Source organism: Lolium perenne, chromosome 1 (genome assembly GCF_019359855.2).
Source record: "Lolium perenne isolate Kyuss_39 chromosome 1, Kyuss_2.0, whole genome shotgun sequence".
Classification (NCBI taxonomy): Eukaryota; Viridiplantae; Streptophyta; class Magnoliopsida; order Poales; family Poaceae; genus Lolium; species Lolium perenne.
The window spans coordinates 191,334,707-191,358,835 of record NC_067244.2 but is presented as its reverse complement, the minus strand read 5'-3'; the positions used below and the strand labels follow the sequence as shown (position 1 = coordinate 191,358,835).

At 44.1% G+C, this 24,129-nt stretch overlaps 1 long non-coding RNA gene across 1 annotated transcript; it reads left to right on the top strand.

Annotated features, from left to right (window-relative positions):
• Positions 1-9,008: 9,008 nt before the first annotated feature.
• Positions 9,009-9,786, top strand: LOC127308957 (uncharacterized). The gene is made up of 2 exons (XR_007856903.1): positions 9,009-9,121; positions 9,333-9,786. It is a non-coding gene; the product is annotated as an uncharacterized lncRNA (long non-coding RNA).
• Positions 9,787-24,129: the final 14,343 nt, after the last annotated feature.

The following is a 24,129-nucleotide window of genomic DNA, read 5'->3' as shown; positions in this document are numbered from 1 at the left end:
GGCCGAAGGGGCAAGATATCCCTCGTCATGGAGAGTGAAGGTCTCACCGTGGAGGGACGGTACTCCGTCGGTCCCACAGATTGCCGCTTAGGCTGTTACTTCCAGGTGGAAAAAGTTCATTGACGGTGCCAAACTTCGCATTGGATCAAAGTTGAAGGTCAAGATCTTTCGATGCCACTGTGACATGCTGGTCATAAAGTTCGCGGTTGTCTAGTTCTGTTGCCCCATGAGCCCTTAGCAAATGCATTTGTAGTTATACTTATATAAGGTTATCTTATCTGAACTGCTAATTAATTGTATGGGTGGTAAAACTCTGGCAAGCTTTTGCTCTTAGCAAGTATGTATGTATGATCAGCTATTATGATAACTAATGTTTGTGTTCATCTTAATTTGCATTTCCGTTTTAGAAAAAACTTAATTTCTATTTTGGCTGACCTGTTAGAGAACTATCAGATTGAACCCACAACATGATTCAAATAGATTCATTACACCGAGCCACATGTCTTGACCTTGCTATACACTACTTCCATTAATCAGTGCAAGAAGGCTTACCCGAGCTGCACAGAACCATGGCAGATTCGAATCCACCTTATCTATCTAGAAATACAACCTTTGCGGAAAGAGGATTTGCAGTACGGGGAGGCTGACATTGGGGACCCATGAGCCAACAGCGTCGTCAACGTTTTAAAGGTGGCAGGAGATCGAAAGAAAAAATAAGCCAAAAATCAGTTGGTAAACAAATTCAAGAAAAGAAACATTTACCTTTCTGAGAGGATGACATGCGGGACCCATGAGGCAGCAGCATCCTCAACTATTTCAAGGCGGCAGGGGATCAAAAGAAAAAAGGAAATAGCCAGAAATTAATTAGGGTCAAAAATAAATCCATCAAAGGAAACTTTTATTGTTCATAGAGGATGACATGTGGGACCGACTTGCCAGCTGCGTCGTCATCGTTTTAAAGGGGGCAGGGGATCAAAAGAAAAAGGCAAATAGCCAGAAATTAGGGGAAAAAAATAGATCCAACAAAGGAAACTTTTATTGTTCATAGAGGATGACATGCGGGACCCATGAGCCAGCAGCTTCCTCAACGTTTCAAAGTCGGCATGAGATTGAAAGAAAAAGGCAAGTGACATAATATCAGGAGCCAAAAATAATCCAAGAAAAGAAACTTTATTGTACATAGAGGATGACATGCGGGTCCCATTTTGTAGCAGCGGTCTCAACGCTTCCAAGGCGGCACAGGACCGCAAGAAAAATGAAGTAGCCAGAAATCAGGGTGTGAAAAAAACTCCAAGAAAAGAAAGATTTCAATTGGGCTGTATCTCGACATCTGGGCCTTCGAACTATCCTGCTGGGCCTTTTGACTCGTACAATTTCAGCCCACTCCAAAACAGGAAAGGTCGGATTTTTCTCAAAAAAAAAAAACAGGAAAGTCCTATGCTTCGCAAAAACAAAAAACAAGGAGATTCAACATATAAGTTTGTTTATGTAGATATAAAGATTTAATTTATCCGTTTGCAATAGCTCAGAGCGAAATACAACGTTTATTGTCTGCAAAATAAAATATCACATGTTTCTTGTACGGGGAGGCTGACATCGGGGACCCATGAGCCAGCAGCGTCGTCAACGTTTCAAAGGCGGCAGGGGACCGAAAATAAAAAAAAGCCAAAAATCAGTTGGTAAAAAAATACAAGAAAAGAAAACATTTATCGTTTGGAGAGGATGACATGCGGGACCCATGAGGCAGCATCCTCAACGTTTCAAAGTCGGCATGAGATCGAAAGAAAAAGCCAAGTGACATAATATCAGGAGCCAAAAATAATCCAAGAAAAGAAACTTTATTGTACATAGAGGATGACATGCGGGTCCCATTTTGTAGCAGCGGTCTCAACGTTTCCAAGGCGGCACAGGACCAAAAGAAAAATGAGGCAGCAGCATTCTCAACAATTCCAAGGCGGCAGGGGATCAAAAGAAAAAAAGGAAATAGCCAGAAATTTATTAGGGGTCAAAAATAAATCCACCAAAGGAAACTTTTATTGTTCATAGAGGATGACATGTGGGACCAACCTGCCAACAGCGTCCTCATCGTTTCAAAGGGGGCAGGGGATCAAAAGAAAAAGGCAAATAGCCAGAAATTAGGGGTCAAAAATAACTCCAAGAAAGGAAACTTTTATTGTTCGTAGAGGATGACATGCGGGACCCATGAGCCAGCAGCTTACTCAACGTTTCAAAGGTGGCATGAGATCGAAAGAAAAAGGCAAGTGACCAAATATCAGGAGCCAAAAATAATCCAAGATTTATTGTACATAGAGGATGACATCTGGGTCCCATTTTGCAGCAGCGGTCTCAATGTTTGTAATGCGGCTTGAGATCAAAAGAAAAAGAAAGTAGCTAGTAATTAGGGGGTGAAAAAAAATCCAAGAAAAGAAAGTTGATGGACATAGAGGATGACATGCGGGTCCCTTGAGCCAACAGCTTACTCAACGTTTCAAAGGGGGCAGGTGATCAAAATAAAAAGGCAAGCCAAAAATCAGAGGGTGAAAAAAAAATCCAACAAAGGAAACTTTTATAGCACATAGAGGATGACATGCGGGTCCCATGAGCCAGCAGGTTCCTCAACGTTTCAAACGTGGCATGAGATCGAAAGAAAAAGGCAAGTGAAAAATATGAGGAGCCAAAAATAATTCAAGAAAAGAAACTTTTATAGCACATAGAGGATGACATGCGGGTCCCATGAGCCAGCAGGTTCCTCAACGTTTCAAACGTGGCATGAGATCGAAAGAAAAAGGCAAGTGCCCAAATATGAGGTGCCAAAAAAAACTCCAAGAAAAGAAAGTTGATTGCTCATAGAGGATGACATGCAGGTCCCATTTAGCTGCAGCGGTCTCAAAGTTTCAAAGGCGGCAAGGGATAGAAAGAAAAAGCCAAGTGAACAAAAATAATGAACCAAAAATAATTCAAGAAAAGAAAGTTTTATAGTCCATAGAGGATGACATGCGGGTCCCATTTAGCAGCAGCGGTATCACCGTTTGAGAGGCGGCAGGGGATCGAAAGAAAAAGGCAAGTGCCCAAATATGAGGTGCCAAAAAAAACTCCAAGAAAAGAAAGTTTTATAGTACATAGAGGATGACATGCGGGTCCCATTTAGCAGCAGCGGTATCACCGTTTGAGAGGCGGCAGGGGATCGAAAAAAAAGGCAAGTGACCAAATATGAGGTGCCAAAAAATCCAAGAAAAGAAAGTTTTATTGCACATAGAGGATGACATGCGGGTCCCATTTAGCAGCAGCGGTATCACCGTTTGAGAGGCGGCGGGGATCGAAAAAATGGCAAGTGACCAAATATGAGGTGCCAAAAAAAACTCCAAGAAAAGAAAGTTGATTGCACATAGAGGATGACATGCGGGTCCCATTTAGCAGCAGCGGTCTCAACGTTTCCAAGGCGGCAAGGGATCAAAAGAAAAAGGAAGTAGCCAGAAATCAGGGGGTCAAAAAAAATCCAAGAATAGAAAGAATTTTGGTTCATAGAGGATGACATGCGGGACCCATGATCCTGCATCGTAAATGGCTCAATCGGAGAACGTTGAACGGGATGGCGCGATCGAGAAAAAAAACAATGCCAGAGAGGCTGCCATCTGGGCCCTACATCCCTCGGCGGTGCGGATTTGCGTTGACTCGGCCGGCGAACCCGAGATTTCGAGATGCACCACGTCCCGGGCCACCATACGCGACGTTTTGGCCGCTTTCGTCGGGCTAGGTGGCCTCAAAAACGAGAAAAAAAAAGTTTTGACATGCACCACAGAGGGACCCAAAATCGTCGGCCATGGTACACCAGCAACCACGGCGCGACTTCAACTTCGTCGGCCATGGCAACTTTTCTTGTAGTGATAAGTAAAATCCACTTGACTAGCACAATGACATCTAGATTACAAGCATCATCATATGAATCTCAATCATGTAAGGCAGCTCATGAGATTATTGTATTGAAGTACATAGGAGAGAGATTAACCACATAGCTACCGGTACAACCCTTAGCCTCGATGGAGAACTACTCCCTCCTCATGGGAGACGGCAGCGTTGATGAAGATGGCGGTGGAGATGGCAGCGTTGTCGATGGAGAAGCCTTCCGGGGGCACTTCCCCGTCCCGGCGGCGTGCCGGAACAGAGACTCCTGTCCCCCAGATCTTGGCTTCGCGATGGCGGCGGCTCTGGAAGGTTTCTCGTACCGTGGTTTTTCCGTCTCGATGTTTTAGGTCAGGGACCTTTATATAGGCGAAGAGGCGGAGTCGAAGGGCTGACGAGGCAACGACACAGTAGGGGGCGCGGCCCACCCCCTGGCCGCGCCAGCCTATCATCTGGGGCCCACAGGGCCCTCCTCTGGTGGCTCTCGGGTGTTCTGGAAGCTTTGTGGGATTTTAAGATCTTGGGCGTTGATTTCGTCCAATTCCGAGAATATTTCCTTACTAGGATTTCTGAAACCAAAAATAGCAGAAAACAGGAACTGACACTTCGGCATCTCGTCAATAGGTTAGTTCCGGAAAACGCATAAAATCATCATAAAGTGTGAACAAAACATGTAGGTGTTGTCATAAAACAAGCATGGAACATAAGAAATTATCGATACATCGGAGACGTATCACGGAGTTGCCTCCATCACCTTGGCGATGTGCAAAGCACATTTCCCTGCCATGAGTTTTAAGACAGTTGCGCGCGGAGCTCCTAAGGGGACCAACATCAAGGCATCCCTCGCGGAAACCCAAGGATACAACAAGTTGTTTGCCATTCGAGTTGATCACTCGTTTTGGTATAACAAGCATGCGCTTCCCGAAGGTTTTTGCCACACGGAGGATGACGAATACGATGAAGACATCGAGGAGGTCTCCGGGTCCAGCGCTAACCGCTCCAATGAAGGCTCCGGTGATGGTTCCCACGAGGGCTCTCCTTATGAAGCTTCAGAGGACGAAGAACAAGCCTTCGAGCGAATCCTGTTAATAAACAATGAGATGCATCATTTTGACCCCTAAGTGGGTTTGTAATAAAACTTAAGTATTTTTAAGTATCTGCATGTGGGCGGAAAACTTATCCTGCAATCCTTCCGGAATACCTTCGTTGAAAAATCAAGTGCTAGTTTCTAAGTTTTTCGGCTTACTCATTTGACCTTCCACGAGCCGGAAGACCTTTAGCCAGAAACGCTGGCCTGCGGCGATGAAGCCCAATGGCGATCTGTCAATAACCGCGGAAACAAGCCTCCAACCAAGGTGCCGGAAGTCGCTACCAGGAATCTGAGTTTGCGACGAAAAACTTGTCCACCAGAAACTCAAGCTTACGTCCTAAAGGACGATTTTGAAAAATCACAACTTTTATACACGCCTAGGCGGAAACGTCCAACTCTGCAATTTTAGTCGGAAAAAACATACACGATCCAAAAATGAACAATTAAAGGAGGTAAAAGACTCAAAGAGTGAACAATTGATCATGTATAACTATTACAAAGTATGTAATGCGAAAATTGCTAAGTGTGAAAAGGACGTAGCTGTGCTATATTCCAGGGATGATCTGTCTCATCATAGATGTCATCCGGATCCTCTCGCTTTCGTTTCCAGTACCAATTGGCAGGTCTATCTTTTAACTCTCAGAAATCAACGAGGTACTAAGATCCGTTGTGTAGCACTTTGCTGATGACAAATGGTCCTTCGCATGGAGATTGCAACTTATGCTCTTTCACCTCTCGAAGGCGGAGAACCAGGTCACCTATTTTAAATGAGCGATTCCAAACTCGACGATTGTGATAGCGTCGGAGTTTCTGCTGGTATATGGTGGAACGCTGGTCAGCTAAGTTCCGAGTTTCTTCGATCAGGTCCACAGATAGCTGTCTAGCCTCATCAGCTGTATCTTCGTTGTAGGCGGAAACTCGCGGGGAGTCGTGGATGATGTCGGAGGAAAGTACAGCTTCAGATCCGTATACTAGGAAGAAGGGGGTAAACCCTGTTGATCTGTTAGGGGTAGTTCGTAAACTCCACAAAAAAGAATCTAACTCCTCCGCCCAAGCTCCGGCTGCGCGATGCAGCGGTTCTTCCAGGCGAGGTTTGACTCCGGCTAGTATGAGGCCATTGGCTCGCTCGACCTTCCCATTGGACTGTGGATGTGCCACAGATGCTAGGTCAAGCCGGATCCCTATGTCATTACAATAATCCTTCAGTTCTCCCTGAGCAAAGTTTGTGCCATTGTCTGTGATTATGCTGTGTGGGATGCCGTATCTCACTACGAGGCTGCAGACGAATTTTAGTGTCGTAGCACCATCGGCTTTTCTCACTGTCTTTGCCTCGATCCACTTACTGAACTTATCAATAGCGACCAAAAGGTATTCAAAACCGCTAGGAGATGATTTTTTTCAGTTTCCCAACCATATCAAGCCCCCAGACTGCGAACGGCCAAGTGATAGGGATGGTCTTGAGCTCCTGAGCTGGAGCATTTGGTTGAGTAGCGTAATACTGACAACCTCGGCAGGTTTTCACTATTTTCTCAGCATCTTCTTTAACTGTGAGCCAGTAAAATCCTTGCCGAAAAGCTTTTACAACGAGAGATCTGGGAGCGGCGTGATGCCCGCAATCACCAGCATGGATCTCTCTGAGGATTGCAATGCCATCTTGATTTGAGACGCATTTCAGAAATACCCCGTTTGCACTTCGCTTGTAGAGCTGTCCATCAACTATTGTGTAGGATCTTGCTCGTTTGTCGACCTATCGTGCGAGGACTTCGTCCTCTAGCAACTTATTGAGGTCCATAAGGTAATCAAGGAAAGGCTTAGTCCAAGCCGGAGTGATTACCATCACCTCCTTAGCCAGAGATACTTCCACATCTGGGTTTTCCGGGTTAGCGCCACTGAGGGTATCCGTAAGTGCTCAAGGAAAATTCCGGGAGGAATGGGTTTTCTGTCGGATCCGAGCTTGGATAACATATCTATCGCTGTGTTATCATCTCTCCTGACGTACTTGACTTCATATCCGAGGAAGCACTTGGCGATCTCATCAACTTCGTCTCTGTAAGCCGCCATAACGAAGTTTCTGGCGTTCCAGGTTCCGGATACTTGTTGTGCCACCAGGTCGGAATCTCCATAGCATATGATGTGTTTTATCCCAATTTCCTTAGCGATGTGCATACCGTGTAGTAGGGCATCGTATTCCACCATACTGTTTGTAGCTTTGAAGTGAATCTGCAGAACGTACTGTAGTTCTTCTCCGGTAGGGGACTTCAGGGTGACTCCGGCTCCTGAGCCTTGATGCTGCTTGGATCCATCGAAGTGCGTGACCCAAGTTTCAGGTTCCGGCTCCAGTTCGACATCCGGAGCTTCTGTCCAATCAACGACGAAATCGCCAAAATCTTGGACTTGATAGCGGTCCTTGCTCTGTAAGCGGTGTCGAAGGCGGATAGTTCTATGCCCCACTTTGCTATGCGTCCTTTTGCATCAACGTTGTTAATAATCGTTGAAAATGGAGCCTTTCTCACAACTGTCATGGGGTGCTCTTGAAAGAAGTGTCTCAACTTCCGGCTTTCTAGGAACACGCCGTAAGCTAGCTTCTGAAAGTGAGGGTATCTTTGTTTGGATTCCGTTAGTACCTCGCTAATGTAATAGATTGGCCTCTGGACTCCATATTCGAGACCATCTTCCTGTCGCTCCACCATGATAACGAGACTGATGACCTTGTTGGAAGCTGCCAGGAAGAGGAGCATAGGCTCTGACTCTTCCGGAGCTGCTAGAATAGGTGGGGAGACGAGTATTTCCTTCAATCCCTGAAGTGCTGTATCTGCTGCGTCGTCGCAGACAAATTTGTCTGTTTTCTTCAGCAAATTGTATAAAGGTAATGCCTTCTCGCCAATACGGCTAACAAACCTACTAATTGCTGCAACACAACCAGTTAGTCATTGCACGTCTTTGACATAAGTTGGCCTGTTGATGCACAAGATTGCCTTGATTTTTTCCGGGTTTACTTCAATGCCTCTATGAGAGACGATGAAGCCAAGGAGTTTTCCGGCTGGCACACCAAAGACGCACTTCAGCGGATTTAACATCATCTTGTACCATCGGAGATTCTCAAGGTTTCTGCGAGGTCGCTGATCAAGTCGGATCCTTTCCGAGTCATGACCGCGATGTCATCGACGTAAGCGTGTACGTTCTGGCCAATCTGGTCCTTCAAGCACCGTTGCATCGTACGTTGGTAGGTGGCACCTGCGTTTTTCAAACCAAAAGGAATGGTGACATAGCAGTAAGTGCCAAAGGGTGTGATGAACGAGGTCGCCTTTTGGTCGGACTTCTTCATCCGGACCTGGTGATACCCGGAATATGCGTCAAGAAAACACAGAAGTTCCGCCCCTGCCGTCGAATCAATGACTTGGTCAATGCGCGGCAGGGGAAACGGATCCTTCGGACAATGCTTATTCAAGCCAGAGTAATCGATGCACATTCTTAGTATTTTAGAATTCTTTTTGGGTACAAGGACGGGGTTTGCGACCCAATCAGTATGGATAACTTCTACTACAAAACCTGCGTCTAGTAACTTTGCTAATTCCATCCCTATGGCGCAACGCTTCTTGTCTCCAAAGCGTCGAATAGCTTGCTTCACCAGTTTTGCACCCGGATTTATGTTGAGGTAGTGCTCAGCGAGTTCCCTTGGTACTCCGGACATGTTAGAAGGTTGTCATGCGAAGATATCCATGTTAGCGCGGAGGAACTCGACGAGCGCGTCTTCCTATTTGGGGTCCATGCTGGCTCCGACCGACACCTGCTTAGAGCTGTCTCCTATCTTGAGGTCGACCTTCTTGGTGTCTATCGCGGCCTTGAACGAAGTTTTCTGTTTGGAGATCTTCTTCTTGGTGGTATGCATCTCTTTCGGATCCACCGCGTCTCTATAGCCTTGCAGCTCCTTTTCAGATATCATAGATTCTTTGTTAGTTCAAGTTTAGAATATGCTTCGGGTAAATAGAAAGATTTTCGGTTGAACACAAGATATTAATTCTGAACTTTTATCTTTGCAGCAAACATCAAAATCTCACCTCCAGCAACAGGTCAAGCTGACCTGAAACTATGAAAGAGAGAAGGAAAGCAGTATTCCATCGAAAATACCATGTAAAGTGTTATCCATCTACCTATCGATGTAGAAAGTCTAAACACGATCAGTGTGTCGTAGTATAAAGAGCTGAAGTGTCCATGTCATGCCAAGAAAATTATTATCCACCTACCTCCTGCTGTAAAAAGCTAGCACACTACCAGTGAAACCCTGACATCTTGGTTGTAAGCTGTAACTGATTTTGTTCAGTCATTTTCTCCTATGCTACAGGCTGAATGTCTACTGGAAGAGGAATTATAGCTGCTTACACAGTTTCATGGAATGCTTTTTGGAGACAAGGAAGAGGAGCCTACAGAGTGGGAGAAAAGATACCAAGGAAATCATCAAAATGAAGAGCCGACACACAAACAATGTATTCAATTCGGCCATTTTTTGAGAAATATACGTACATGTTTCCTGCAATGCAACTCACTATGTATTTAGTTTGGCCCTTCTTTTTGAGATGGAACAGTCATTCCAATCAGCTTTGCTCGGCAAGATCGCCAGGCATGGCCCTGGTTACATCCACTGGATAGTTATCACGCCACACATTGTGGTAACCCAACGGCTCAGCCCGCACCCATTGCAACCAGAATATGGGTGGGCTTATTACGTTGATGATTTTCATAGATAATGCTATAAACTTAATACATCATATATGGAGATGAACTTTTAGTTATATATATATTTTTTTGAAACCGAGGTAAAAGCTTTGCCTCATCTATTAATTAAGAAGATGGTGCCCGGTTTTTAGGAGAAAATCGGGCAAAAACCTACAACAACCATGCCAAGCCCGCACAAACAACACACCCACATAGACCACAATGCGACCCCAACAAACACTCAACACAACACTCCAACACCGCGTCGAAGAAGACATGCCACGGCAATGGGAGGCACCCGTCAACCAACCTCGGATCCCTGGAAGGCAACGGCCAAGGTGGCGAGAAACTCAGAAACCTCTCTGGCAACGATAGCTCCGCGCACCATTTCTGTCGGACTCAGCCGAGGAAGAGACTGCAGCATCAACATCACCACACTTCTCAGAGACAAGTGCCTGACACGGTGGAGAAGCCACATTCGAGAACTCGTGTGAGCCGGGCCTCACTTCCTCGATGGGAGGAGGCGTAAGCACACCACCAGACAAGACTGTGACGTCAACATCTGTCGGAGCCGTGACTGTCGAGCTCGCACCAGACAAGGAGAGAAACTACCACGAGGAGAGAAACAACCGTAGAGATGCTCATCTGCTCAGCGGAATCAGGTGGAACCAAAGCATGCGCATCCGTCGGCTCCATAGCAACACCATCGTGTGCCAACAACCGCTTAAGCGTTGCCACCTCCTCACGAAGGGGGCAAGCCACCTCCTCGATGCGGATGTCAACCAGCTGAAGGAGCTCCAAGCGCATCAACGCAACTTGTGACTGAAATAGGGAGTCCAAACTGGCGTCGACCTTGAACTCCCCGCAACACCTAGGAGAGTGACTTGGCGGCACCGCTGCACACAACGGCGATTGGGACACGACCTCAGCCCAACTCCGGGACGACGAGGTGACCGCTTTCTTCAGTAGAGGTGACCGCTTTCTTTAGTACGTGCAGTACTGTTCCGCTATTGCAATGGAATGGAGTAGAGCTTGAGCATGTGTCGCAATCGCACCTCCTGCATTCGTCATCAGCTCCAGCGAAAATTAATTTCCTGTCACCATCCAATTATTCTTCACGTGGTGGAGAAATTAAATTCAAAACACCAAAATAACGATATTATTTGACTCTTTGATTTAACAATCCATGTCAACATAACATATTTCAATACCCAAGAACAAAAAAATGTGATACAAACATATACAGCCACGTGTGTCGGTGTGTGGCATACCGCGCGCCACGAATTAGACCGCCAATAAGCCAATCACCGATTGGCTACTTGGACCAAAACCCATCCGCACTTCCTTCAATGGCGCAACATGCTCCTCTGCGAAGAAACCAAACCCCCTACCCACACTTCTCAAGTTAGAACAAGGCAGTAAACGCCAAGCAGTAGATCAGGGTAGAGACCTCTCTGCCTCCCTAATACAGTCCATCCCCTCACTTTTTGTCGATTCCGTCGTTTAGTGTGTGATTTACATTTCATCTATGTTGTGTTTACATCTTTCGATTGTATTTCAGATTTGTATAGTAAGGAATTGCATGCAAGAAACTAAAGCTGTTGGCCGATGATGTATCCATTATTAATATTCTATTATAATTAAGATTTAATAAATCGAGGCCTACACAACAGCGAATACCATATTTATGAAAAATAGAAGTCCAAAAGTAATTTACTACTACTGAAACTTCTACTAGGTATACCAACATAGAAGTTTTAGTTGATCTGAATTATTATATGTATTACAATCTAAATGGTGTATCACTTTTCACACAAAAAATTAAATCATGCATCCATGTTATTTCACCCGCTTTTCCACCATACGGGCGCGACGTGCCGCCGCGCCAATCCTTGCTAGTTACTCTCATGACACACACATATTCTTCCTGACTACAGCAGACCAGCAACGACAACTATGGGACTTCGCACAACATAGTGCCCAGACACCTAGCTCAAACTTCCCTCCATGATTTTTTTTGCCAGCATTGCCATGGCTACTCACCGTTATGGTATACAATATCTTTTGTCCAGCCTTGGAAAAGACCAATGTCTCCGGAAAGTATTTTTGACACATGGGCATCGGTGCTCTCTGCACTTTCAAATTTTTTTTTTTAAAAGCTCACGTTCTAAGTCTTAGAAAATTATGTCGTTAAATATATAGATAGATATATACGTGTGAGGTGTATGCAAAAAAACCCCATTAAAAAATACTTTGTATTTTGAACAATATAAAAAGGCAAATTTCTAAAAAATAAATGGTACTAGAATAGTAAACAATAGTGTATTCTTTTGTCAGAAATTTGTGTTTTTTGTATTTCCGAATATTTAAAGTATTTTTACCGAGAATTTTTGCATACACTTCTCATGTACATATCTATCTACATATTTAACGTCATAATTTAAAAAAACTAAAAATGTAAGGTTTTAACTTTTTTTAAAAAAAATAAAAGTGAAGGAAGCACGGATGCCCATGTGCACCAAATTTTTGTCCCAATGTCTCTGGGTAGACAGACACTATAAGACTCTCAGAAACCTTTATCTTCAGTGTGTACACTGAGTCAGGACCAACCCATAGGGCGGGGCAGAGGCGCGCTCGCCCCGGGCCCTCAGCAGTTAGGGCCTTAGTGCAAGATTTGTTTGTACACTTACTACACTTATATTTATACTCTTTATTCAGTAGAGTTTGGAATAATTCTAGAAAATGTAGAAGATTGAAGTTGTAGCTTAACGTGCCTATACTCCGACTCCTTCTCTAATGTGCAGAACAACACGGACCCTCATAATTTTTTCTCTGATTATTTCTATTTCTCGCAAACAGTACACATGTACACAAGTAGCTATTGGTAGAAATAATAATCATGGTATATAGTTCATGCGATCAATAGAAATAAATAGTTTCAAACATATTTAACAATATTGTTAAGACCATGGATCTTTCAAATGTAAATATTATTTAGTTTGTTATTGCATTACCCTAATATTTATCTTGGTGAATAATATTTTTTTTAGTTTTTTTTGTGTGTGACAAAGTGGTGAAGCTTGAGTGACATTGTTCAGGGGCCTAGAAAACTAATCATGCTTAAACTTTAAGTAAGATATATAAATTTAACATAAATGAATATCTTTAAGGAATTTTTTAGAGTAGGGGGCCATTGCCCCCACACTAGAAAAGCTTAGCCACTATGAAAAGGGGTCCTTGGTGTCATTTCGCCCTAGGGCCCCCAAAATCTATGGACCGGCCCTGCACTGAGTTGGCAGGACCCACATTTGTCACAGTCCGGTTCAATGTGAATGGCCTTGTCCTGAGGGGCACCGTTACGGTTGGGTAGTTGAGCTGCGGTTCTGGTATCTTAGGAAGCATCTTGTAGGATAACCTCGGGTTACACACAATGACTGCCAAGGCTTGATCACCAAGGAGAGCACATATATAGCCGACATATTCAGTAATGCCAAGGTCATAAACTTGAACTGGAGCAGTAGCTCTTGTAGGATTCACATGGCCAGCACCATTGCATGTGCGGCTGCCCTCTGATGCTGCTCATCCAAGATCGGGTTAACAGTGTTGTCGGTAATGTCGGATATTGTCAGGATGGCCGACTTGATCACAGCAGCAGACCACTTAGGATGTGAGCACTTGACAAGCGCAGCGATGGCACTGAAATGAGGAGTTGACATCGATGTCCCAGATCATATGTTGAATGAACCAAACAGGGCGAGTGGTTGGGACACCCCAAAACCGGTATTTGAGGATTCAAGCGATTCCGTTGAAATCTGCACGATATTGATTCTGAGATTCCTTCTTCACAACGTGCGCACAAGAAACTTTGCTAATTTCCCCCTACTCGCATGACTTTATGTCGCTTTAACAAAAATAGGGTGAATTTAAACTAGATGGGAGGGATAGTTTGAATTGTGCGCGCGACAAAGGGAACCGCCTATTCCTTGATACGCGTGAAGCACACGTCCGTTGGGAACCCCAAGAGGAAGGTGTGATGCGTACAACAATAAGTTTTCTCTCAGTAAGAAACCAAGGTTATCGAACCAGTAGGAGTCAAGGGCCACGTGAAGGTCGTTGGTGACGGAGTGTAGTGCGGCGCAACACCAGGGATTCCGGCGCCAACGTGGAACCTGCACAACACAATCAAAATACTTTGCCCCAACTTAATAGTGAGGTTGTCAATCTCACCGGCTTGCTGTAAACAAAGGATTAAATGTATGGTGTGGAAAATGATGTTTGTTTGCGAAGAACAGCAGAGAACAATGTTTGCAGTAGATTGTATTTCAGATGTAAAAGAATGGACCGGGGTCCACAGTTCACTAGTGGTGTCTCTCCAATAAGAAATAGCATGTTGGGTGAACAAATTACAGTTGAGCAATTGACAAATAGAGAGGGCATAACAATGCATATACATATCATGATGACTACTATGAGATTTACTTAGGGCATTACGACAAAGTACATAGACCGCTATCCAACATGCATCTATGCCTAAAAAGTCCACCTTCGGGTTAGCATCCGCACCCCTTCCAGTATTAAGTTACAAACAACAGACAATTGCATTAAGTATGGTGTGTAATGTAATCAACACAAATATCCTTAGACAAAGCATCGATGTTTTATCCCTAGTGGCAACAGCACATCCACAACCTTAGAACTTTCTGTCACTGTCCCAGATTCAATGGAGGCATGAACCCACTATCGAGCATAAATACTCTCTCTTGGAGTCACAAGTATCAACTTGGCCAGAGCCTCTACTAGCAACGGAGAGCATGCAAGATCATAAACAAAACATATACGATAGATTGATAATCAACTTGACATAGTATTCCATATTCATCGGATCCCAACAAACACAATATGTAGCATTACAAATAGATGATCTCGATCATGATAGGCATCTCACAAGATCTAACATGATAGCACAATGAGGAGAAGACAACCATCTAGCTACTGCTATGGACCCATAGTCCAAGGATGAACTACTCACACATCAGTCCGGAGGTGATCATGGTGATGAAGAGTCCTCCGGGAGATGATCCCCCTCTCCGGCAGGGTGCCGGAGGCGATCTCCTGAATCCCCCGAGATGGGATTGGCGGCGGTGTCTCTGGAACTTTTTCCGTATCGTGGCTCTCAGTAATAGGGTTTTCGCGACGGAGAGTTTAAGTAGGCGGAAGGGCAGAGTCGGAGGGCTGACGAGGGGCCCACACCATAGGCTGGCGCGGGCCCCATCTAGGCCGTGCCGCCCTATGGTTTGGCCACCTCGTGGCCCCACTTCGTATGCTCTTCATTCTTCTGGAAGCTCCGTGGAAAAATAAGACCCTGGGCGTTGATTTCGTCCAATTCCGAGAATATTTCCTTTGTAGGATTTATGAAACCAAAAACTGCACAAAACAGGAACTGGCGCTTCGGCATCTTGTCAATAGGTTAGTGCCGGAAAATGCATAACAATGACATAAAGTGTGTATAAAACATGTGAGTATTGTCATAAAAGTAGCATGGAACATAAGAAATTATATATACGTTTGAGACGTATCATTCCTCAACCTTGTGCGAGGCAAATTACACACGCAACTCTATTAATCACCACATACTGGCCTTAATTATCACCCCGGCGGCCTGACCGCATGACCCCCCACCCACCCCTACACAACTTATCCCCGTCCGTGCGAAGAGCTTCCCCTCGTCGTCCCGTCCATGCGAAGAAGCTTCCCCTCCCCATCGTTCTTCTCGAGACACACCGGCGGTCAAGTTGATCCACGGTAGGGCTGCTATCTCTAGCTTAATCATGCATCGGGCAAGACGACCCAACGATTTGTATTTTCTTGATGCTGCTAAAACAATCGTCAGTATGCTCGAACTAATTGGCACTTTATAGTTTTGCGCTCGATTTGTCCTCGATCAATTTGTTCATTTGGGTGGGCATATATAGTCAGTTCTGCACTCGATCCGTTAATTTGCTGAAATGCCATGGCAGAGTTTTGTACTCGATCTGTTTGCTAAAATGTCGATGGGAATTTTTAGTTTTGTACTCGACATGATTGCTGAAATGCATAATCATATAGTATAGTTTTGTACTCGATGGATATACATTTCCTACTTCGCCTTAAATTAATCACCAACCACTGTATCTCATAATTAAACAGATGGACAAAACTTGGATACTGCATGGACACTTATCTTCCCCTTCATATATAAATGGTGTTCAATACTTTATGGGGTTTGTTAGAGCTCATGAAGGTCACAACCTGGACGTGTATTGCCTGTGCTGCACATGTATGAATGGTGAGAAGAGGCCTCACCATGTAGTGGAAGATCATTTACACATTTTTGGTATGGACCGCACATATGTTAGGTGGGTTTATCATGGTGAACCATATAATGATCCTTTAGCGGGAGAAGCAGATCTTGCTCACACTGTATGTGTGCTGGCATATGTAGTTAATTATTTATATCGATGTTGTCGTTGTTTTGATCAATATTTTGCATTGATGTGCAAGGTTCTGTACTCAAATTTAACTTGTTGCGGATGGATGAACAGGAAGGAGAGAAAAGGCGCTTGCTTCATGAAACGGGTTTCAGCTCTGGGACCTGTGGTATGCCAAATGAGAAGGTAAATCTGTAAAACGGTATTTGTTCAGGTTGCATCCCTTAGATGTTTGTCTAATCGGTTGATGTACTAATTGCAGAAGCATAGAGTTGAAGAGGTCTCTCAGTTTGATGGGAGAGTTGAAGATTAATCTCAGTTTGATGCACATGTGGATGCTACTGATGACGAGCCTTTCGTAGGCGAAGGTCCTGCACCTGAGATTATCCAGGCTACAGAAGGAGGCCGTGGACCGAGTAAACAACTTTGCGTTGAAGTGGATGCACGCCAGGAGATCATCAGGGGCGTCCGAGTAGTCTCAAGACCACCCAACCCTGATGCACCTGTGGATGGTACTAATGACGAGCCTTTCGTAGACGAAGGTCCTGCACCTGAGATTATCCAGCCTACAGAAGGAGACCGTGGACCGAGTACACAGGTTTGCGTTGAAGTGGATGCACACCCGGAGATCATCAGGGGCGTCCGGTAGTCTCAGGACCACCCAGGCCTGATGCAAAATGTTGATCTACTTTATGATTCGTACTCTTATGTTCTGGTGCTATAGATGTACTATCTATGTTATGATTTGTACGCCTTTGGTGCTAGAACTATAATTCAACAATCAGTGGATGATCGCGTTGCAAAATTTGACACCCACCCAATCAGTTAATCGTATGTTTAGTAGCACAATTACTTCTACAGCGAGTCCTGCCAGCGTATTAATCGGTAGCATGAAACACTTTCAGGTACCCCCCCTCTTATTCATATTACTTGACTCAATTTTGTCTAGATATGGATGTATCTAGATGCATTTGTTAAATAGACTATATACAGCTGTATCTTGACAAACTTGAGTCAGTTAATATGAATCGGTGTAAACCGCCTAAATCCTTGAGCAGCTAGTTTATTGACTCTGGACTCCAAGCCTCTCGCGGCAAGCCATCGACGAAGCTTTGACCAATTCTTGGCCCGCAATTTTTTTGTGAATAGCAAAGCTTTGACCATTTCCTCTCGGGATACAGCACGCCAGTGAGCTTGCATGGTTGCCATGAGCACTTTCCGACGGAACTTCCTCTGCAGCACCCTCAAGCCGCGGCTGCGAGACAGCACGCAGTGCCTCGAGGATGGACGGAACTCGGGATCTCAGGGCGGGGAGGTCCGCCTCGTCCGGGAACGATCTCCAGCGGGTCAACGAGGACATGCATGGCGGCCATGGGATTGTGGTATTTTATTTTTTTTGAGCTTGGGATTTGGGGGGTTTTTGGATAGGGGAGGAGGAAGAGGAAGGAACAGCCTGCGTGCTTGGCGCGTGGTGGTGTGCTTGAATTTCGAATTTTTTGTTAAATGTTTAAGTTCCCCGCTACAATTCGGGGGTTTTCTTGACGCACCAATGCATCCCGCCGGGCAGCTTCGAGTGAACTTGGGGTGCCACACTATGGGCCCCAGTTTCAGTGAGACATGTAATGACTAGTCACATCAGTAAGTTCACTGTGTAATAAAATATGTTACCCCTCCCCTTTATATATGTAGCTCCCTTCTCTCCCGATTGAGTGCCGACCGATGCAAGCCGCTAGCTCGATCCCCTTCTTTCGCCTCCACTGTCTAGGCATCCAGCTTGGAGTGGCAAGCTGCATCTAGACTAAGTGGATTAGGTAGTACTAGTAATGTTCTTTCCTTTCTCAAGATCGGTTCTTTTTTCTCACCTCGAGATCTTGCTGCCTAGCTAGGAGCATCTCTTTCCTATTCTGGGTGAAGGGGTGTCTTTCTGGTCACCCTCATGCTGGGAGTGATTGATGGGGGTGGGGTCGGGGGCTACCTTTGCTTGGATTGGGGTGTTCTTCCTTTATTTGTCGACGTTTGCAACCTTTGTAGTTTTTGCTGATCCTCACAGTATCTTTTGTCAGCTTCTACAGGAAAGGAAAGACCTCGAGGGGACAATGGAGCGTAAGGCCACCACGCATGTGGGAAGTTGGCTGAGCCTGAGCTGCGTCCCTATCCTCGCAAAGCAGGTACTCCGTTTGCTTATCCACTCTTTTCCTTTTAAGTGTCTGTCTGCATCCTCAATCTCTTCCTGTGCTGGAAGATGCTTAAAGTAGCAACAGTCTTCATCTGTTTGTGCATAAAGCCTCTATGACACCATGCTCTATATTCTCTGTATCAGGTTGGTACCTCCAGGTTCCGTGTTGAGGCTATGGGGAACGAGAATAGCGCCTCACCTGCAGCAAGAGCATGGCCCGATCTGCAACACAAGAAGCGAAATGCCACTGCCAAGCTGGACAGGGACCGCCCAGGGGTAATTTTTTAAACCAACTTATCATGTTGTAGTCTGAATTTGATACTCACCCAGATCCAAATTAATTGACTCAACTATTTGTAGATACAGATGTATCTAGATGTGTTTTAGCTCTAGATACTACTACCTCCATCCCAAAGCTTAGGGATTCTATTATTTTTAGAAAGTCAAACTATGCCATGTTTGACTAAGCTTTTACCAGAAATCATTAACATGCAAAATACAAAATTAATATCATTAAATATATGATGAAATATATTTTCCTACGGTATCTACACAAAATTATATTTGTTGGTAGAATGTTCTAAAAGTTTGGTCAAACTTTACTTGGTTTGACTTCTTAAATAGAAATAACTAATAAGCCTTAAGCTTTGGAACGGAGGTAGTACATGCATATCTAGACAAAGCTGAGTCAACTAGTTTCTTTTGTATGTCCATAGCTAGTGTTCATGGTGCAAAAGGCTAAGAGCATCCACTATATGCATCAGTCTATCTCATACAGTAATTCAATATATGTAGAATTATCATTTGATTTAATTCGTTTAGCACCAATGTTATGAACATGTGTATCACTACTATCGAGATTTAATAAGAATAAACCATTTATCTCTGGTGCATGACCATAAAAGATATTATTCATATAAATTGAACAACCATTGTTCTCGGACTTAAATGAATATCTATCTTGCAATAAACAAGATCCATATATAATGTTCATGCTTAACATAGGCACCAAATAATAATTATTCACATTTAAAACTAATCCCGAAGGTAGATGTAGGGGGAGTGTGCCGCCGGAGATCACATCGACCTTGGATCCATTTCCAACGCGCATCGCCACCTCATCCCTCGCTAGTTTTTGCTCGAGTTACAAATATGAGAAATCGAACCAGTATCAAATACCCAGGCACTACTACGATTACTAATAAGATACACATAAATAACATGTATATCAAATATACCTTTCTTCTTGATGTTGCCGCTCTTTAGATCTGCCAGGTACTTGGAGCAGTTACGCTTCCAGTGCCCATCACCCTTGCAGTAATAGCACACAGTATCAGGCTTAGGGCTAGCCTTGGGCTTCTTAGGAGGCACATCAGCTTTCTTGCCGCCCTTCTTGAAGTTTCTCTTTTCTTTAGGCTTGCCCCGTTTCTTGAAACTGGTGGTCTTGTTGACCATCAACACTTGGTGCTCTTTCTTTATCTCCACTTCAGCAGTTTTCAGCATGGAGAAGAGTTCAGACAACTCCTTATTCATGTTTTGCAAGTTGTAGTTCATCACAAAGTTCTTATAACTAGGTGGCTGTGATTGGAGGACACGATGAATACCCAACTGGTTAGGAATCACAATTCCCAAGTTATTGAGCTTCTTCGCGTGCCCAGACATCTTGAGCATGTGCTCGCTAACGGAGCTACCCTCTTCCATCTTGTAGCCAAAGAACTGTTCCGGGGCTTCATAGCTTTCCACGGCTGCGTGAGTGTCAAATATCATTTTGAGCTCACGGACTATCTCATAAGGGTCATGGTTTTCAATACTCTTTTGAAGCTTTGCCTCTAGGCCGTATAGAATGGAACACTGAACTGTGGAGTAATGAGTCTTCCAAGTGGTGTAAACATTCTTTACATCATCAGGAGCAATTTCTGCAGGTGGGGGACCTAGCGGTGCATCGAGCACATATTGCAGTTGTCCACTAGTGAGGACAATCCTCACATGACGGATCCAATCCGTAAAATTGCTTCCAGTGTTCTTAAGCTTTTCTTTCTCTAGGAACTGATTAAAGTTGATGGTGGGACCGCCATGATCTAAAACATATCTGCAAAAGGTTTTAGACTAAGTTTATGGTAAATTGAGTTCATTTTAATTCTTAAATTAACTAGGTGAACTCCCACTCAAACCAACATCCCTCATGTTGCCTGATAACACGAACCAAATCCACTACACCAAGTCCGATCATCATGAGAGAAGATGTAGCTTCAAAGGAGAACATTCAACATGTTCATCCTATCTTTCATATGACTCATGCTCTACCTTTTGGTATCCCGTGTTCCGAGACCATGTTTGTACATGCTAGGCTCGTCAAGGTCAACCTTAGTATTCGCATGTGCAAATCTGTCTTGCACCCATTGTATGCACATGTAGAATCTATCACACCCGATCATCATGTGATGCTTCGAAATGACGAGTATTAGGAATGGTGCATACTAAGGACGAACACTTTATTATCTTGATATTTAGTGAGAGGGATAAATCTTATAATGCTACCGTCGTTATGTAAGCAAAATAAGATGTATAAAGGATTAACATCACATGCAATTCATAATAAGTGATATGATATGGCCTTTCTCCTTGTGCTTTTGATCTCCATCTCCAAAGCATGGACATGATCTCCATCATCACCAGCATGGCATCAAGGTCACTGGCGCCGCTTCATGGTTGTTGAAAGTGCATGGAGCCCCATGTGTGGTTTTGGTAATTAATGACAATCCCTTTTTTGGGGAAATTAATGACAATCCCTATGGACTAATGTTTGCATTGAGTTATATTTGTAGGACTTGTCCATAGGCAATGCTTGAACCATATTTTGGCTTCAAGATTGCAGTAAGAAGCAAATGAAGAAGATCAATTGTCAAGTATGTCTTGAATATGAAGATGAAGTGAGCCCTTAAGTTTAACTTCAAGACATCAACGATGAATAATGAAGAAATGAAGTGCAAGTTCAAGATGAGCCAACTCGAAGAGATCATATGCTTGAAGCTTGTCTTCCATATGGTGATCACGGATATGTAAATATTGCGCCGAAGAAGAAGCTCTCCCATGGTGGAATATGGGGGAGCAATCCACAAGACTTCGTCAAGCAAGCACAATCAAGAAAGGCGTTTCATCTTGTTGCGGTCAAGATCGTCATCATCGAGTTCAAGAGGAACGCACAAGGTTAAGGTTTGCTCTTGTTAGGGTTCCTTTCTTACCGGTCTCATGGTGTAGTTGGAGACCGGTTTACAGTTTAGTTGTCGTACTATCAAGAGGGCTCTGGAGTGAGTAACTCGATCGTATCCTTCGGAGAGCTCAAACCCTTGCATCCTTGCATCATCTTTCTTGGTTGTTATTTGAATATTATCCATGTCATGTTTTAGAGCTTGTGCTTATTCTCATGAAAAGCTCTAGTTCTTCAAGAATGGTTTTTGCACTGGCAACTTGTTGCATTTTCGAGGTTGTTGGTTTTACCGGTATGTCTTCTTTAGATATGTCAAACCTTTCATCATTTATTTCTAGCCTACCTTACTGGACTATGATGGTTCCCTGCATGATCTTTTAGAGCTTGTTAGTTGTTACTAGCTTCGAAACGAGCCCAAGATCATCAAAATCGGAGTCCGAATGCAAAAGTTCTTCAAGTTTCCGTGAAGCAGTTTTTTGGCCGGAAGTTCCGGTGGCCGGTACTTCCGCCCTACTTCCGGTGAACTTCCGGAAATGTTGTTTCTGCACGCAGAAATCATACCGAGAGCATTCCGGGGGCGCCCTACTTCACCTGGAAGTTGGCCGGTACTTCCGGGGGGCGGAAGTACCGCCCCAAATGACCGGAAGTTCCGGTTTTGATAAGTTTTGTGCGTAACGGGCAGATTTCTCTTGCCCTATTTAAGGGGGTCTTCTTCCCCAATGTTACCCATCCGTTAGAGCTCATTTCCCCCCCATTGTTGACCTTCTTTGAGCTTGCTATCTCCCTCTTCCTCCCATGAATCTTGCATCTATTTGAGAGAAAGACAGAGGAGATCTAGATCTACATCTTCACCAATCAAATCCCTCTCTTTGTGAAGGGAATCCACTAGATCTAGATCTTGGAGAAATTTGGTGTTTCTCCTCCTATTTGTTCTTCATCTCTTATTCCCCCAATAGCTTTTGTAGCTTTGTTGGAATTTGAGAGAGAAGTACTTGAGCATCTTTGTGGTGTTCTTGCCATTGCATTCGGTGCATCGGTTTGAGTTCTCCACGGTGATTCCTGGAAGTGAAAGCAAGAAAGTTATTACTCTTGGGTTCTTAGAACCCTAGACGGATTTGAGGCCTTTGTGGTGATTTCTTGGGAGCCTCCAATTAAGTTGTGGATGTGTGACCCAAGCTTTGTGTAAGACCCTGTTTCCGCCTCGAAGGAAATCCCTTAGTGGAACCGTGACCTAGGCCTTTGTGGCGAGGGTCACCCGAGAATAAGGTGAGGCGCCTTCGTGGCTCTCGGTGTGTGGTGTGAGTACCGCATCTTGGCGTGAGGCCTTTGTGGCGTTGGTGTGCATCGAGCAACCACACCTCAAGGTGAGGCATCTTGTGGCGTTTGGGAGCACTAAGCCACTGCACCTCTCCAACGGATATTAGCACTCGCAAGAGTGTGAACTTTGGGATAAATCATCGTCTCCCACATGCCTCGGTTATCTCTATACCCGATCTCTTTACTTATGCACTTTAATTTGTGATAGCCATCATGCTTGAAGTTATATATCTTGCTATCACCTAGTTGCTTATATTGCTTAGCATAAGTTGTTGGTGCACATAAGTGAACCATAGTATATAGGCTTTGGGCTTGACAAAGTAAACGCTAGTTTTATTCCACATTTGTTAAGCTCATCTAGTAAAAGTTTTAAACCACCTATTCACCCCCCCTCTAGGCGACATCCGTGTCCTTTCAATTGGTATCAAAGCAAGGTCTCTCATTCTTAGGCTTCACCGCCTTGAGAGTAAAGATGTCGATTAGGGGATTAGCGCATAATGACTTGTTTACATTTGATGGCACAAATTATGATCTATTGAAAATTTATGTACTTAATATTTTGCGGGGTATTTACCCGGACATGGAGCGAATTCTTGACATGGGTTTTTCTTCTCCTAAGGATCCCCAAAATTTATCTTATGAGGAGAAGAAAAACTCTTGCCTCGATTCTCTTGCTTCTCATGTGTTTTCCATTGTTGTGAGCAATGTAGTTACTTCATCAATCATGACTTTTGTGAGCGCTCATGAATTATGGACAAAGCTTCAAGATAAATATGATGTATCCAATATTATTGAGGATGATTGTATTGCTTCCACTTCCGGCCGTGATGAGTTCTCATCTTCATCCACTTCACCAATGTGTGGCAAGACACGAGGTAATGATATGGTGAGTGGTGATGGAAATTGAAATGTTCACAATGAGCTTAGTATTGATGATTCTTCATCTCTATCTCATTGCAATGCTTCATCTTTGGACGTAAACACATCTAGCACTATAAATCATCTACATGCTTGTGTTGATAGTCCTTCTATATCATGTGTAAGTTGCTTGAATAAATCTCATGATGATATGCTTACTTTGTCTTGTGGCCATGATAAAAATGCTTCGATTTCTTCTAGTTCTTGTGTGACTAACAATGTAGAGGAAACCAAAGATTCTATTGGTCAAGACAAGATCTTGAAAGGTGCCTCAAGTAACTCCTCATCTTTATCTCACGATTCTCATTTATGCCGTATGGCCAAGGGTTCCACGGTATCT